At 44.8% G+C, this 14,594-nt stretch overlaps 1 long non-coding RNA gene across 3 annotated transcripts in view; it reads right to left on the bottom strand.

Moving 5' to 3' along the window:
- Positions 1-14,594, bottom strand: part of LOC126035516 (uncharacterized) — a 119,417-nt gene that overhangs the window by 53,348 nt on the left and 51,475 nt on the right. For 2 of the 3 annotated variants that reach the window (XR_007504957.1, XR_007504959.1), the window contains exon 1: positions 4,681-5,045. The exons of the other annotated variant lie outside the window; for it this stretch is intronic. This is a non-coding gene — a long non-coding RNA (uncharacterized LOC126035516). Of the gene's footprint in view, positions 1-4,680; positions 5,046-14,594 lie in introns of those variants that run through there. 3 annotated transcript variants of the gene reach the window in all.

Genomic DNA, 14,594 nt, shown 5'->3' with positions numbered 1-14,594 from the left:
TTTTCCACCGGTAGATGGCTCTGCTTCTCCGTCGATGGAGTCTGAAGGGCTGGGGCGGCTATTGTTGTCCTCGCGCGGCAACCCGACGCGCTCGCTTGTCCGTTTCCCGTCCGCTTGCAGACGCTGGTGCTATGATTATTCACTTGACAGTTCTCGCACCAAACTTGAGAAACTCTACAGTGCCTTCTCATATGACCTTCTTGCCCGCAGCGGAAACATTTACTTCTTGATTGTATCGATGATCGGGGTCGCGTCTCAGGCTGGTGCAACGGAGCTAAGGCTGCGAATGCTTGCTGCTGTGCCTGAATCAAATCCTTCCCTAATTCCCGCACTGCTTCCACTAACATCGCTTGCCGACCCACTGGAACTCTACTTAACCTATCTAGCATCATTTCTACAGTTGCATCCCCCGGTAAAGACAGAATTATTGCTTTAGTTTCGGGATTAGTATTTTCATAAATGCACTGTCTTAATATAGCTCCCTTCATCCATTCAGGGACATCAGACTGATCGATTGCGGATGTCACTCGATCTACAAATTTCCCAAAAGGTTCGTCTCTACTCTGTTTCATTGACATATACGAAGGTGACACTGGCTGAGTTCTCACATTCCCTATTGCCATTCTGGCCGTTCGCATAGACTCCAAGCATACATCTGGACCTTGTTGGATTTGAACATCAATACTAGCGAATCGGCCTGATCCCATTAGTTGTTCAACAGTAACCCCATAAAGCGGGTCTCCCTGCTGACGCGGCTGATGCATTGAAACCTCACAATGCCGCTGCCAGTGAGCTTGCCATAATAACTGTTGTGACTGTGTCATTATCATTCGGATAACTCCTTTAATGTCCTCTGGACACAAGATTACACTTCCCCATATATAGTTCAACATTTGTTTAGCAGGCTCGGATTGTAATCCTGCTTCGTTAACTGTAGATCGTAATTGTGATAGTAATTTCCAGCCTAGTGGCTGATGTAATCCTTCTAAATTTCCATCATCTCCTACATTGTAAACAACTGGGCAAGCAAGAACTTCCGAAATGCTGCCAGCCAGTTCATACTGTTTATCTTCTACTGCACCTTGTAATATTTTTTGCCAATTTACAGGTGTTATTTTCAGTCGATTTTTTAATGATTGACTACTCGGTATTCCCTCTTTCATTTCAATTTGCGGGATTTCCGATTCTGATTCTTTAGGACCTGGTGGTGCAGCAGATTTTACCTCTGATTCATTAGATAAATTTGTAACATTACTGCGTGGTGGTACAGGAGGCGGCTGACTGGCCACTTTAGGATGTACTGTAACTGGTGGGCCAGTGGACGGAGTAGGAACGTACTCCTTGCCATAAGTAAGTAAGCCTGCTAATTCCTCAGTACCCCCCAGCCGTTCTGTAGCCACTGCTGTAGGGATTGGCGCTCGGAAGATCTCGCGATGTACGGAAAGAGAAGGGTTAAGGGAGGCGGGATGACCGACAGACAGTATGTAAGGGCGTGACGCAGTTAAATAAACGCCATTTGCAGCATCCTCATATTGGTGTCAGTGCTCTGTGGCCCAGGGTATGGTGGACCCTGTGCCAAGTCCCACGGGGTGATCAGACGAATGTCTACACACTGCCGCAAAATTCTTTTCTAATTTATATCGCTTAATACTGTTAATAATTTCCCGCCAAGGTTTCATTAATTTTTTAGCTGATTTATCATCATCAATTACCAAGTCCCATAATACATCTCCTAACTTACGCCACCCACTCTCCTCAAACAATAAATCTGAATTCTTAAAACACCCCTTAACGCGACCCAGCGCGACTAACCCCGAAATTTCCTTAACGCAATTTACTCCCCGCTTTTCTAAAAAGCACTGTAATAATTCTAGGGCTACCTCTTGATCCATTGCCGGCCGGCTTCTCGATACTCCTTGGTGCTACCTTGATTAAGGCACCTCGGTTAAAAAGTCTTTGCAGCCTTTTTCCAGTAGCCCTCACTGACGGCGAACCCCTTTTGGACAGTCCAGGCACGAGAGTTAACACACCAACCAAGACGATCAGCGTTCGGTTAATCTTTTGCCCCCCGGTCGCTGCTACCGGTGCTTCTCAGTGTCCGTCGCTCCAATTCCCCTTTATTCGGCCCCACGTTTGGGCACCATTTGTTGGAGCGGCGGAGGAATGCACGTAAGTCGACCCAATATGAGTGATAGAAGTGATTCAACTTTATTTGCGCAGCTAGCTCATATTTATACAGTTTGCGATAATTATGCCTACTAGTCCTAATATGATTGGTACATTGCTAATGTTTTATTCATTACTAAAACACACCCACTTGTGGCTGGCAGCTATGCGTGTTCAGTAACTTTCTCATGAGAACTTCTTCAAAAGTTACTTGTGAAGTTATGCCAAGGTCACACTGTTTTTACCTTTCTCCCGATAACGGCAAGACCAGCTGTTGTTTTTCTCCTGCTATCAGTAAGGCCAGCTATTCTCGGCCAAGGCCTAATCTTGTTGCTCAAACTGACATTCTTTCACACAGAACTCTGCTCGCACAACTTTTCCACAGGCTCATGTCCCTTTTCAGCAAGCCAGCTCCCAACACACTACCTTTTCTGGTTTACTTCTTGTTGTGTCCATGGCAAAGTATACCTGCGGTTTCCCTGTGGAGCCGAATCTACCATCTCCACGTTGTACTTTACCTGAGTTCAGAACACACGATCTGAATGGAACTAATTGTGCTATTCTGATACCTTTAGGAATAGAAACAGGAGGGATTAAAACATGAATCAGGATTTTTTCACAGTCCCACAATAATCTGCATCAATAAGCCCTGGGAGCACCAGAATTCCTACTAGAGCTCTTGAAGATCGCCCCATTAAAAATGCACTAAGTCCAAACCCCAATGGTCCCTTTATGTTGGATGTGTACTGCGGTTTCCACATCCACTCCGGAGCTTCCTGCAGTGGCGGATCTGGTGGTTGCGAGGCTGCCTGAGGGCTGGCAGCTCAAGCCCCTTGCATTTGTGTTGTTGCACGAGGAGCCTTCGCGGTCGGTGTAAAGCTTCCCTTCTTCCTGTATTCTTGGTGGTATGGTTATCTTTCTTACACTTGTTGCAGCACTTACTGTTAGCAGTAACTGTACATTTGCTCCTAATGTGTCCACGTTTGCCACAGTTAAAACACTTGACCAAGGGTGTCTTACTGGCCTTGTGTTTCTTTGTAGCTCCTTGGAGAGCTGTGGCAGCATAGGCTACTTTCTGTGAGTCCACTGATCGATCCATGTATTCTGTCATATCAACGATGTCTGCATTTTTCGGCAAATTACACAATGCTTTGTGTGTCTTTTCAGTAGCATTTTCAAAAGCGAGTATTTTGAACATGTTTTCTTTCATGCCCTCGTTCAAGTCAGAGTGGTCATTGATTGCCCTATGCAGTCTATTAATAAACTGTGTAAAGGTTCATTATTCTCCTGTTTCACCTGGGTAAAAGCATGGCTGTACATATTGTTTGGTATGGTAAGAAAGGCTTGATACTCCAAGATCTGTGATAGATGATAAACCGCAGTGATACATTGTAACTGAGCGTTCCCTGATGCGAAGGGTCCAGTACCCATCAGCATCTGCGTGGTTACTCCCCATAAGGGATCTGTTTGTTGTCATGGTGTTGCTTGTTCCCTATCACAGAGCGTCTCCCACTGCCGGAAAAACACTAACATTTGGGCGGGTGTCAAAATCAACTGTGCTAGCTGTTTAATATCTTGAAGTATCTGCGTATCAGCAGAAAAAATGAATTGCAGTATTTGGTGAGTTAACGCAGATTTGATTCCGTACTGACTTACAGCATTCCTTAATTTCTCAATGACCTTCCAGTCAAACGCCTCCCATTTTTTCTGTCCATTCGATGCAATAACTGGGAATGCTTGGAGCATAGTCCCTTCTATAATGGCATCTTTTATTACTCCCCTCCAATGTCTCTGCCTTTCTTCTGCAGCGGCTATTACAAGTGGCTCCGCATCTATTGCGGGTGCGGTTGGTTTCCCCGTCTCTTTTCCGCATTTCCTTTAAGAGTTCTAACATTGTCTCTTTTTGTTCTATTATTAGAGTAGCCAAATCCTTCTTTGCATTATTTGAATCAGGGTATATGCTAGGTATAATTTGTTCATGTTGAATGGTGGTATCTGGGGGCTGTTTTCTCTTAGGTGGATTTTTACTCACCCCATGATTCTGTAGGGTTTCCTTTAATCGTACGGTTAGGGAGGCTTGGGAACTGTCGGATGGCTGATTAATATCGGCAGTCCCAGGGAGTGGAGCAGAAGTCAAGGGCACAGGAGCAGGCGAACAAGCTCCAAAAGTCTCTCTCGCTGCGTTATGTTTTTCTCCCCGCTTTTCTCTTTCACTTGCGGTTGGAGAGAGAGAGCAGCAAAAGCAGACGCAGATCTGCTTTCATTTCTTGCAGAGTTGTCTTAATCAATTTCCGTAAAGTTGCAAGACCTTTAACTTCTTTAGACCCATCACTAATTTCATCCCATAGGGAGGTTCCGATAGCATTCCAGGTACTAAGCTCAAAAGCTGTACCCACACTAATTGAAAGGTTTCTGTCCTTGCTCCATTGTAGAAGCCGCTTTAAATCCCAAAACTTGCTTAACTCAATTTACCCCCCGCTTTTCTAAAAAGCACTGTAATAATTTTAGGGCTACCTTTAGATCCATTGCGAGCCGGCTTCTTGACGCTCCTTGATTAAGGCACCTCGATTAAAAAGTCTTTGCAGCCTTTTTCCAGTAGCCCTCACTGACGGCGAACCCCTTTTGGACAGTCCAGGCATGAGAATTAACACACCAACCAAGACGATCAGCGTTCGGTTAATCTTTTGCCCCCCGGTCGCTGCTACCGGTGCTTCTCAGTGTCCGCCGCTCCTATTCCCCTTTCTTCGGTCCCTGTTCGGGCACCATTTGCGAGCGGCAGAGGAATGCACATAAGTCAACTCACTATGAGTGATAGAAGTGATTCAACTTTATTTGCACGGATAGCTCATATTTATACAGTTTGCGATAATTATGCCTACTAGTCCTAATACGATTGGTACATTGCTAATGTTTATTCATTACTAAAACACACCCACTTGTGATTTGCAACTATGCATGTTCCGTAACTTTCTCATGGGAACTTCTTCAAAAGTTGCTTATGAAACTATGCCAAGGTCACACTGTCTTTATTTTTCTTCTGATATCAGCAAGGCCAGCTATTTTCGGCCAAGACCTAATCTTGCTGCCCAGGCTGACATTCCTTCACACATAACTCTGCTCGCACAACTTTTCCATAGACCCATGTCCTTTCTCATCAAGCCAATTCCCAACACCTTCCTAGGAGTATTCTTATATTGCTTTCAAAGAACTGAATTTCCAAGAATAAGGTGTCTTCCAGGCTTCCTTAGATGCCATTTTCCTGTTGAGGATCTCTGAGACAGAGGATGCTCTTGAAAGAGGACCTTAGGAGCAGACTGTGTGTAACCCAAATCAGCTCATGGTTAACCAGGAACAACCTGCTAAGTAAGATGTTCCAGTTAATGTCCTATTTAGCTTGGACTTGTCCCAGCAAGTTTGGTTTACCTAGGACTTACATGAAGATGAAACCAAAAGATCTCTGAAAAGGCAGAAGAACAGAAAAACAGACAAAGCCTGATATTTGTATCACAGTGCTTTAACATTTGTTCTTTCTGTGGTGTAAAGAAGAATCTTTTCATTAATAGTTCAATGTCAATTGAAATGTCAGTCACTCACTTCATCATTTTATCGGGAATGTTTCTGATTTTTTTCCAATCCTGGCAGGTGATATTTATGTATGTTTTTCAGGCAAAAAGGATTTTCTTTGTCAGTCCGAACTGACTCACTTGCTAGATTTCTCACAAATGGGAAAAAGTGGTATACTTGTCCTGGTTTCAGGACAGCCACATCTAGTGTAGGAACTGGGAAGGGGGGCAGGGAATCGCCGCTCAGGGACTAGCTGGGTGTCGGTCGGCGGGTGGTGAGCAATTGCCCTGCGCATCATTTGTACATTCCAATCCTTTTATTTTTGCTGTTGTCATTTTATTAGTGTTATCATTATCATTATTAGTTTCTTCTTTTCTGTTCTATTAAACCGTTCTTATCTCAACCCACGAGTTTTACTTTTTCCCCCTGATTCTGTCCTCCATCCCACCGAGTGGGCGGGGAAGTGAGTGAGCGGCTGCGTGGTGCTTAGTTGCTGGCTGGGGTTAAACCACAACAATACTAAAAATGTTAAATTACACTCTGTGACCTTATGTTAATGAAGACAATGAAGTAGAGGCCTTTTTTTCAGTGTTCTACATCAAAACAGATAAATACACTCTTTTTTCTATTTCTTTCACAGGTGCTTCCGTATAAGAATAGGCAGCTATGCCATTCAGAAGGCTAAATAAATGAACAGTCCAGCTGTTTAGAAAATAAGAACTATAGACGATGTGTTTGAGAGACAATACAGTGAGGAATACAGGTGGATTCAGCAGCTATGAAAGGGGATTTGAAACAGAAAGTAAAAAAGCTAAGAGATGTCCTAGTTGGTAAGATCGAGAGGCCATGTAGGCTACTAGTCTGCCTTTGATAATAACAATAGAAGATGCTATTTCAGGAAAACTAGTGAGTCTACTTTCTTTGATCCATTCCTCAGCATCAACAGTTCTTGCATTGGGAATGCTAGAGAGTAATAGAACATTAAAAAACTTTAAATTCAGGGAGGAGAGGACTGAACAAACTGTATAGTCATCAAGTATAACCACAGTGAATCTCAGTGAGTACCACATCTACAGGCATCCATGCAGAAGTTGTGCAAGTGCAAATCTCTCTAGTTCCTTGCTGCATAGTTACATACTATATGAGATTTGGATATCTTGAGAAATGGACACTTGGAATTGGCATGGAAAGAAGCTAATATACTTGACCCTCTGCTTGAACCAATACAACATGTGTTAGATGAGGCATGAGGAAAGATAGACAAGGGACACACCAGACAGCAAACAGAATTATCACTGAATCTAGTTCCAGTTTTATTTATTGCTTTCTTTGTTACACATTAACTTCAAGTTCCTTGTTTTAGGTTATGGTTTTTTCTGCACCCATTAGGCTTACATTTTGAAAAGTACACTTTGAACTGGTAACAGGAAGATAGTCACCACATGATATGCACTTGCACTTTAGATATTTAACAACATTTTTTTCAAAATAAACTTATTATTCTTACACATGTATCGAGGACACCAAGTTGGGCAGGAGTGTTCATCTGCTCAAGGGTAAAAAGGCTCTTCAGAAGGATCTGGACAGGCTGGATCAATGGGCCGAGGCCAACTGTATGAGGTTCAACAAGGCCACCTGCTGGGTCCTGCACTTGGGTCACAACAATCCCATGCAATGCTACAGGCTTGGGGAAGAGTGGCTGGAAAGATGCCCAGTGGAAAAGGACCTGGGAGTGTTGGTCAACAGCCAGCTGAATATGAGCCAAAAGTGTGCTTAGGTGGCCAAGAAGGCCAAGAGCATCCTGGCTTGTATCAGAAATAGTGTGGACAGCAGCACTAGGGAAGTGATTGTCCCCCTGTACTTGGCACTGGTGAGGCCACACCTCAAATACTGTGTTCGGTTTTGGTCCCCTCGGTACAGGAAAGACATTGAGGTGCTGGAGCATGTCCAAAGAAGAGCAATGAAGCTGGTGAAGGTGTAGAGAACAAGTCTTATGAGGAGCAGCTGAGGGAACTGGGGTTGTGTCATGGTTTCAGCCCAGCCGGTAACAAAGGACTACGCAGCCGCTCGCTCACTCCTCCGCCCCCCTCCGGTGGGATGGGGAGGAGACGGAGGAGAGAGAAGAAAAAGAAACTGGAACCTCGAGGGTTGAGATAAAGGCAGTTTACTGGGACAACACAAAGAAATTACAACAACAACGGCACTAATGAAAAAGTATACAAAAAGAGTGATGCACAGTGCAACTGCTCACCACCCGGGACACGAGTCTCCACCACTTCCCCCACCGAAAGTCGAGACACCTACCCCCCTAGCCCGCTCCCCATTTATATACTGAGCATGATGTCACATGGTATGGAATAGCTCCTTGGCTAGTTCAGGTCAGCTGCCCCGGCTATGCCCCTACCTCCCAGGTTCCTGTAAAAATTAACTCTATCACAGCTGAACCCAGGACAGGTTGTTTAGTGTGGAGAAAAGGAGGCTGAGGGGAGACCTTACCACTCTCTACAACTACCAGAAAGGAGGTTGTGGTGAGGTGGGTGTCAGTCTCTTTTCACAGGTAACAAGCGATAAAACAAGAGGTAACACCCTCAAGTTGCCCCAGGGGAGGTTTAGATTGGACATTAGGAAAAATGTCTTCACCAAAAGGGTTGTGAAGCATTGGAACAGGCTGACAAGGGAAGTGGTTGAATCACCATCCCTGGAGGTATTTAAAAGATGTGTAAACATAGTGCTTAGGGACATGGTTTAATGGTGGACTTGGCAGTGTTAGGTTGTATTGGGTCTGGCTGAGATGGAGTTAATACTCCCCATAGCAGCCCTCATAGCACTGTGCTCTGCATCAGTAGCTAGAAAGGTGTTGATAGCACACCAGTGTTTTGGCTACTGCTGAGCAGTGCTGGCACAGCATCAAGGCTGTCTCTCCAACATTTTTGCCCCCCCCTCAATGGCAGGCTGGGGCAGGGAAAGATCTTGGGAGGGGACATAACCAGGACAGCTGACCCAAACTAACCAAACAGATATTCCATACCATATGACATCAGCTCAGATATAAAAGCTAAGTAAAGGGAGACAGAAGGGGGGCATTTTTGTCTTCCAGAGCAACCACTATGCGTACTGAATCCCTGCTTCCCGGGAAGCGGCTAGACATTGCCTGCTGATGGGAAGCAGAGAATAACATCATTTGTTTTCCTTTGCTTTCGCGCGTGCGACCTTTGCTTTCACTTTATTAAACTGTCCTTATCTTGACCCACGAGCCTTTTGTTATATTTTCTCCCCCCCCCCCGCCCCCCGTCCAGCTGAGGAGGGGGAGTGATAGAGTGGCTTTGGTGGGCACCTGGCATCCAACCAGGGTCAACCCACCACATAGGTTTACAGTTGGACTTGATGATCTTAAAGGTCTTTTCCAACCTAAATGATTCTATGATTCTAATGATTATATGAGAGCATGGGCTTATCTTCAGTCAGCCAAATGCATGCTCTAGTGCTAGTCTTCAACTGCTAGGCATGTAACTAATTTTTTCCTGGGACCTATGCAGTTAGAGGTTTTCATGATCTTTATTAAGAGAAGCTAGTTGTTACTAAAATAACAGTGAGCAGTAATATTCCATGGGTAAAAAACATTACTTGGAAGGACCTCATTTTGTCTATGAAAATAAGCATTAAACTTCATTACTTTGGTGTCACATACCTTACTGTATTTCCCACAGTGATGTTCAAAAGCGTACCCTTACCATCCATCAAGCCTCTGCTAAACCAGAACACATCACTCTTCTGTCTGACATCATACCTCTTCCAGGACAAACTAGGTGAATTTGTAGTCCCTTAGTATCTCCAGAACTATTTGGGACCTCACTCAGCTACAAAAGCATTTTTCTTTAAAAGCTATTTATTTTCCCCTTTGGGACCATAAGGGGAAAAAAAAAATATTTGCAAAACCAAAATCAAAACCAAAACCCAATCTAATTCCTCGTAAGACACCTAGGATGATCCCCAGATATACTAAAATCAAACATAGAATAGAATAGAACAGAACAAAACAGAACAGTTCAGTTGGAAGGGACCTGCAGTGATCATCTAGTCCAACTGCCTGACCAATTCAGGGCTGAAGAAAATCGAAAGCATGGTATTAAGGGCATTGTCCAAATGCCTCTTAAACACTGACAGGCTTGGGGCATTGACCACCTCTCTAGGAAGCCTGTTCCAGTCTTTCACCACCCTCTTGGCAAAGAAATGCTTCCTAATGTCTAGTCTGAACCTCCCCTGGTGCAACTTTGAACCATTCCCATGCATCCTGTCGCTGGATCCCAGGGAGAGGAGATCAACACCTCCCTCTCTACTTCCCCTCCTCAAGAATCTGTAGAGAGCAATGAGGTCACCCCTCAGCCTCCTTTTCTCCAAACTAGACAAACCCAGAGTCCTCAGCCGCTCCTCATAGGATGTGCCTTCCAGCCCTTTCACCAGGGCATTCAAGGTGAGGCCGCAACAACACTAAATACAGTGGGATAATCACCTCTTTTGACCAACTGGTTATACTGTGTTTAATGCGCCTCAGAATGTGGTTTGCCGTCTTGGCTGCCAGGGTACACTGCTGACTCAATATGAGTCTGCTGTCAACCCAGACCTCCAGATCCCTTTCTGCAAGGCTGCTCTCCAGCCACTCTACACCAAATTTATACTTGTGCCCAACGTTATTCCATCCTAGGTGAAGGATCCGGCATTTGTTCTTGTTAAATTTCATCCCAGTAATCATAGCCCAATGCTCCAATCTATCTAGATCCTTCTGCAAGGCGTCTTGTCCCTCGAGAGGGTCAACAGCACCTCCCAGTTTGTTATCATCAGCAAACTTGCTAATGGTGCATTCAATTCCTGCATCCAGATCATTGATAAATATATTGAACAGGACTGGCCCTAGAATTGAGCCCTGAGGAACACCACTGGTGACCAGTCGCCAGCCAGATGTAGCCCAATTCACTACAACCCTTTGAGCCCTGCCATTCGGCCAGTTCTTCACCCAGTGCACCATGAACCTGCTCATCTCACAGTTGGACAACTTGCCCAGAAGGATGCTGTGAGGGACAGTATCAAAAGCCTTAAAAAAAATCCAGAAAAACTACATCCACCACCTTCCCTTCATCCACTAGGCAGGTGACCTTATCAGAAAGGGAGATCAAGTTAGTTAGACAGGACTTTCTCTTTGTGGACCCATGCTGACTGTGCCTGAGGATTGCATTATTCTTTAAATGCCTTTCAATAGTACCCAGTATGATCTTCTCCATAATTTTTCCAGGTACTGAGGTTAGACTAAGAGGTCTATAGTTTCCTGGGTCTTCCCACATGTCCTTCTTGTAAATTGGAATAACGTTAGTGTCAGATACTGAAGGAGTTAATGTCTCAAACACTGTGGTGGGGCAAGTTCTGCATAATGGTGAACTCTGTATAACAATGAACCCTGCATAGCAACTAATGGCAGGCAGGTGAGAAGTCGGTTACCAACAGGGTGAGGAGGGCTGCTGGCAGTTCCTTGCTCTGATATGCTGAGTGCGGCAGCTCACCATGCATAGCCAAAGATCAAACAATGGTCATGTTTGCAAGGAAGAAGTTACTCCCCAAACAACTCCCAAGCCCACCGATCCATTTCCCGAAGGTTCTGAAAGCATAAACTGCGCATGACACCTAATTAGCCTAATGAATTTGAGTGCCCACCTGAAGGAGGGGCAAGGAGATTATAAAAGGACACAAACTGAAGCCCCACATGCACACACCCTCCAGAACTGGACCCCTAGGCTGGCTGGACCAACGCTGGACCCAGGACTGGTGAAATCTTTCTCTTTTCTCTCTGTCTGTCTCTCTGTCTCTTTTTTTCCCCGTAATCCCTACACCTCATCCCTTTAGACATAAACCATTGACCAAGTCTGGGACTAGGAGTGGATCTTGCTGCCCCTAGGCTCCTCCCTGAGAGGGAGTCTAGAAAGCAAGGGGGTCCACTCTGAACCTTGTGACTCAACAGGAAGGCTTTCCTTATTTTCTTCCCTGAACTGATCCCCAAATAAGCAAGGCTTGTAGTATATGTTTGGTGATGTATGGTTAGCACATGTTGCACAGTCTACTGATGTAGTTTCATGCCAATTCTTGTTGTGAGCATGCCAATTCTTGTTGCAAGCAAATAAAAGTTGAGTTTTGTGAATTAAAGGATCCCTGGTGTTGTTTCACCTTAATCCTGACCTGGGAATCGGCAAACCTGAGTCATCATCCTGAGAAATTGGGACGTGACACTTGGCTAGCTTCCAGTCAGCAGGGACTTCCCCAGACTCCCAAGACCTTTGGTAGATGATTGAGAGGGGTCCTGCCATAACATCTGCTAGCTCCTTCAGTACTCTGGGATGAATCCCATCAGGCCCCATGGACTTGTGAACATTCAGCTGATACAGCTGGTCCCTTACAATTTCAGTGTCCACAAATGGAAAGTCACTGTTCCCACACTTGTGGTCCTCTGACTCAGGGGACTGGGCAGCCCAAGGTCTATGAGTATTATTAAAGACTGAGGCAAAAAATGTAGTGAATGCCTCTGCTTTTTCTTCATCCTTATTTGTCAGGTGACCATCTTCAACAAGTATCACTCCAATTCTTTCTTTAGAACTCCTCTTGCTTTTACTGTTCTTAAAAAAAGCCTTTCTGATATTGAAATTTTTATGGTCATATTTTTTTTTACAAACTTAGGGAACAACAGATAAGTAATTGATGTAAATCACTTGGGTAAGCAACTCTTGACAAGACAATGGAATAGAAGGAACAAATCGACCTAAAACTAGGAACCAGAAACTTTAGTGGGCTGGTTGCCAAAGAAGCTTGGCTATACCACATGAATCAGCTAAAAAACATGCCCTTTAGGTGAACTTAACTAATTATAATATGAAGACCACACCTCTAGAAGCTAGGATACCCGCCTCCACCTGAAGACCCTCACCCACTGAGCTTGCGCAGTAAAATTAAAAGATGCTGCACCTTTAAATGAAGACAAGGACACTACACACCAATCAGTTTTAAGATATGGAATTACAGGCACCAGTAAAAGGTTGATAAACAATGAGTATGGTAATTATGCTAATTTACAATGTATAAATGAATGACTGTTTTAGTGCTGGGTGTGGTAGCTTTGCGGGGATACCCCCTAGCACTCCTTTCTGCACAGAACCGTCAATAAATAGCTAATACCTCGACTCTGTGTGTTATTGGCTTGCACATTGGGTGAACAATCCCACAAGTTTTTGGACATTTCTTGTTGTCTGACATAGCACTGGCCAGTTCCAAGTCTAATTGAGCTTTAGCCTTTCATATCTTCTCCTTGCATATGCGGACCACAGCTCTAATCTTCCTGCAAAGCCTGACCTTGCTTCCAGAGGTCATACAATTTCTTTTTCCTCTTGAGTTTGAAGAGGAGTTTCCTGTTTAGCCAAGCTGGTCTTCTGCCCCACTTGCTTGAGTTTTGACACAATGGAATTGCCTGTTCCTCTGCTTCTAAAAGGTGGTTCTTGAAAACTGACCAGCACTCATGGACTCCTAAGTTGTCAAATGCAGATCCCCAGGGACACTGCTAACTAGCTTCCTGAATAGCTTAAAGTTAGCTCTTCTGAAATACAGGGTAGCAACTCTGCTGTCCTGTTTTCTCATTACACTGAAAATTTTGAACTCAACCATTTTGTGATCACTGCGGCCAAGACACCCACCTACCATCACATCTCCCACAGGTCCTTCTCTGTTCACAAATAGCAAGTCTAGGAGGGCACCTTTCCTAGTTGGCTCACTGAGTACTTGTGACAGGAAGTTATCTTCAACATACTGCAGGAATTTTCAAGATCTGCTTGTCTCAGCAGTATGATATTCCCAGTTGATGTCTGGGAAGCTGAAATCTCCCATAAGGACAAGGGCTACTGATCCTGAAATTTGTCCTAATTGCCTATAGAATAACTCATCATAAGGGCTGTACAACCTCTCCCTTACATACAGTGCAACTCCCCCACCTCGCCTGCCCTGCCTATCCCTCCGGAACAGCCTGTAGCCCTCCAACCCAGCACACCAGTCATGGGACTCATTCCACCAAGTCTCACTAATACCAATGACATCATAGCTCTGGGACCTGACCAATGCTTCCAGTTCATCCTGATTGTTTCTTATACTGTGTGCGTTGGTGTACAAGCATTTCAGATGTGCTCCTGAGCCCTCCGTGCTCCCAGGAGCAGTGTAAATGCTCCCACTAGCGTTGCCACCCTCAGGTGATGCCATACCAATCCTTGGCTTACCTACTGCAATCCTGTTGGTATCCCCTTCCCCCCATCAATTCTAGTTTAAAGTGCTCTCGATCAGTCCCACCAGCTTACGCCCAAAGACGTGCTTTCCCCATTGGGACAGGTGGATCCCCCCAGGCCCCAGCATACCTTGTCTCTCGAAGGTTCTTCCATGGTTATAAACCCCAATGTTTTGGTGCAGGCACCAATCCTGGAGCCAGGTATTGATATCCTGGATTCACCCCAGTAGGGGTAGCAGTTGTTGCTCTGGTTTATCAGTTGGTCTCCCCAGCAGAATGTCCAGCTGGCTGAAAATAGATGCCAGTGGGTAATTTATGAGGCCCACGGCCTCACTGGCACAGAGGTTGGACCCGTCAGCTTTTACAGTCTTGCAGCAAATGTACAGCAGAGTATTGTTCAGATCTATGTAATCTTCACCATTCCGATCTATGAAAAAGTCCAGAGGTGCAGACTCTGCAATAGTGGAAAGTGGATGCATCTCAATAATCAGGCTTTTCTCATTTTTGTTCTGCATCAGGGACACTTCAAAGAAATCCAGCTCAGGTTTGGTACAGATTTGAG

This window comes from Accipiter gentilis, chromosome W (assembly GCF_929443795.1).
Source record: "Accipiter gentilis chromosome W, bAccGen1.1, whole genome shotgun sequence".
Classification (NCBI taxonomy): Eukaryota; Metazoa; Chordata; class Aves; order Accipitriformes; family Accipitridae; genus Astur; species Astur gentilis.
This window is presented reverse-complemented; position numbering and strand designations above follow the sequence as displayed.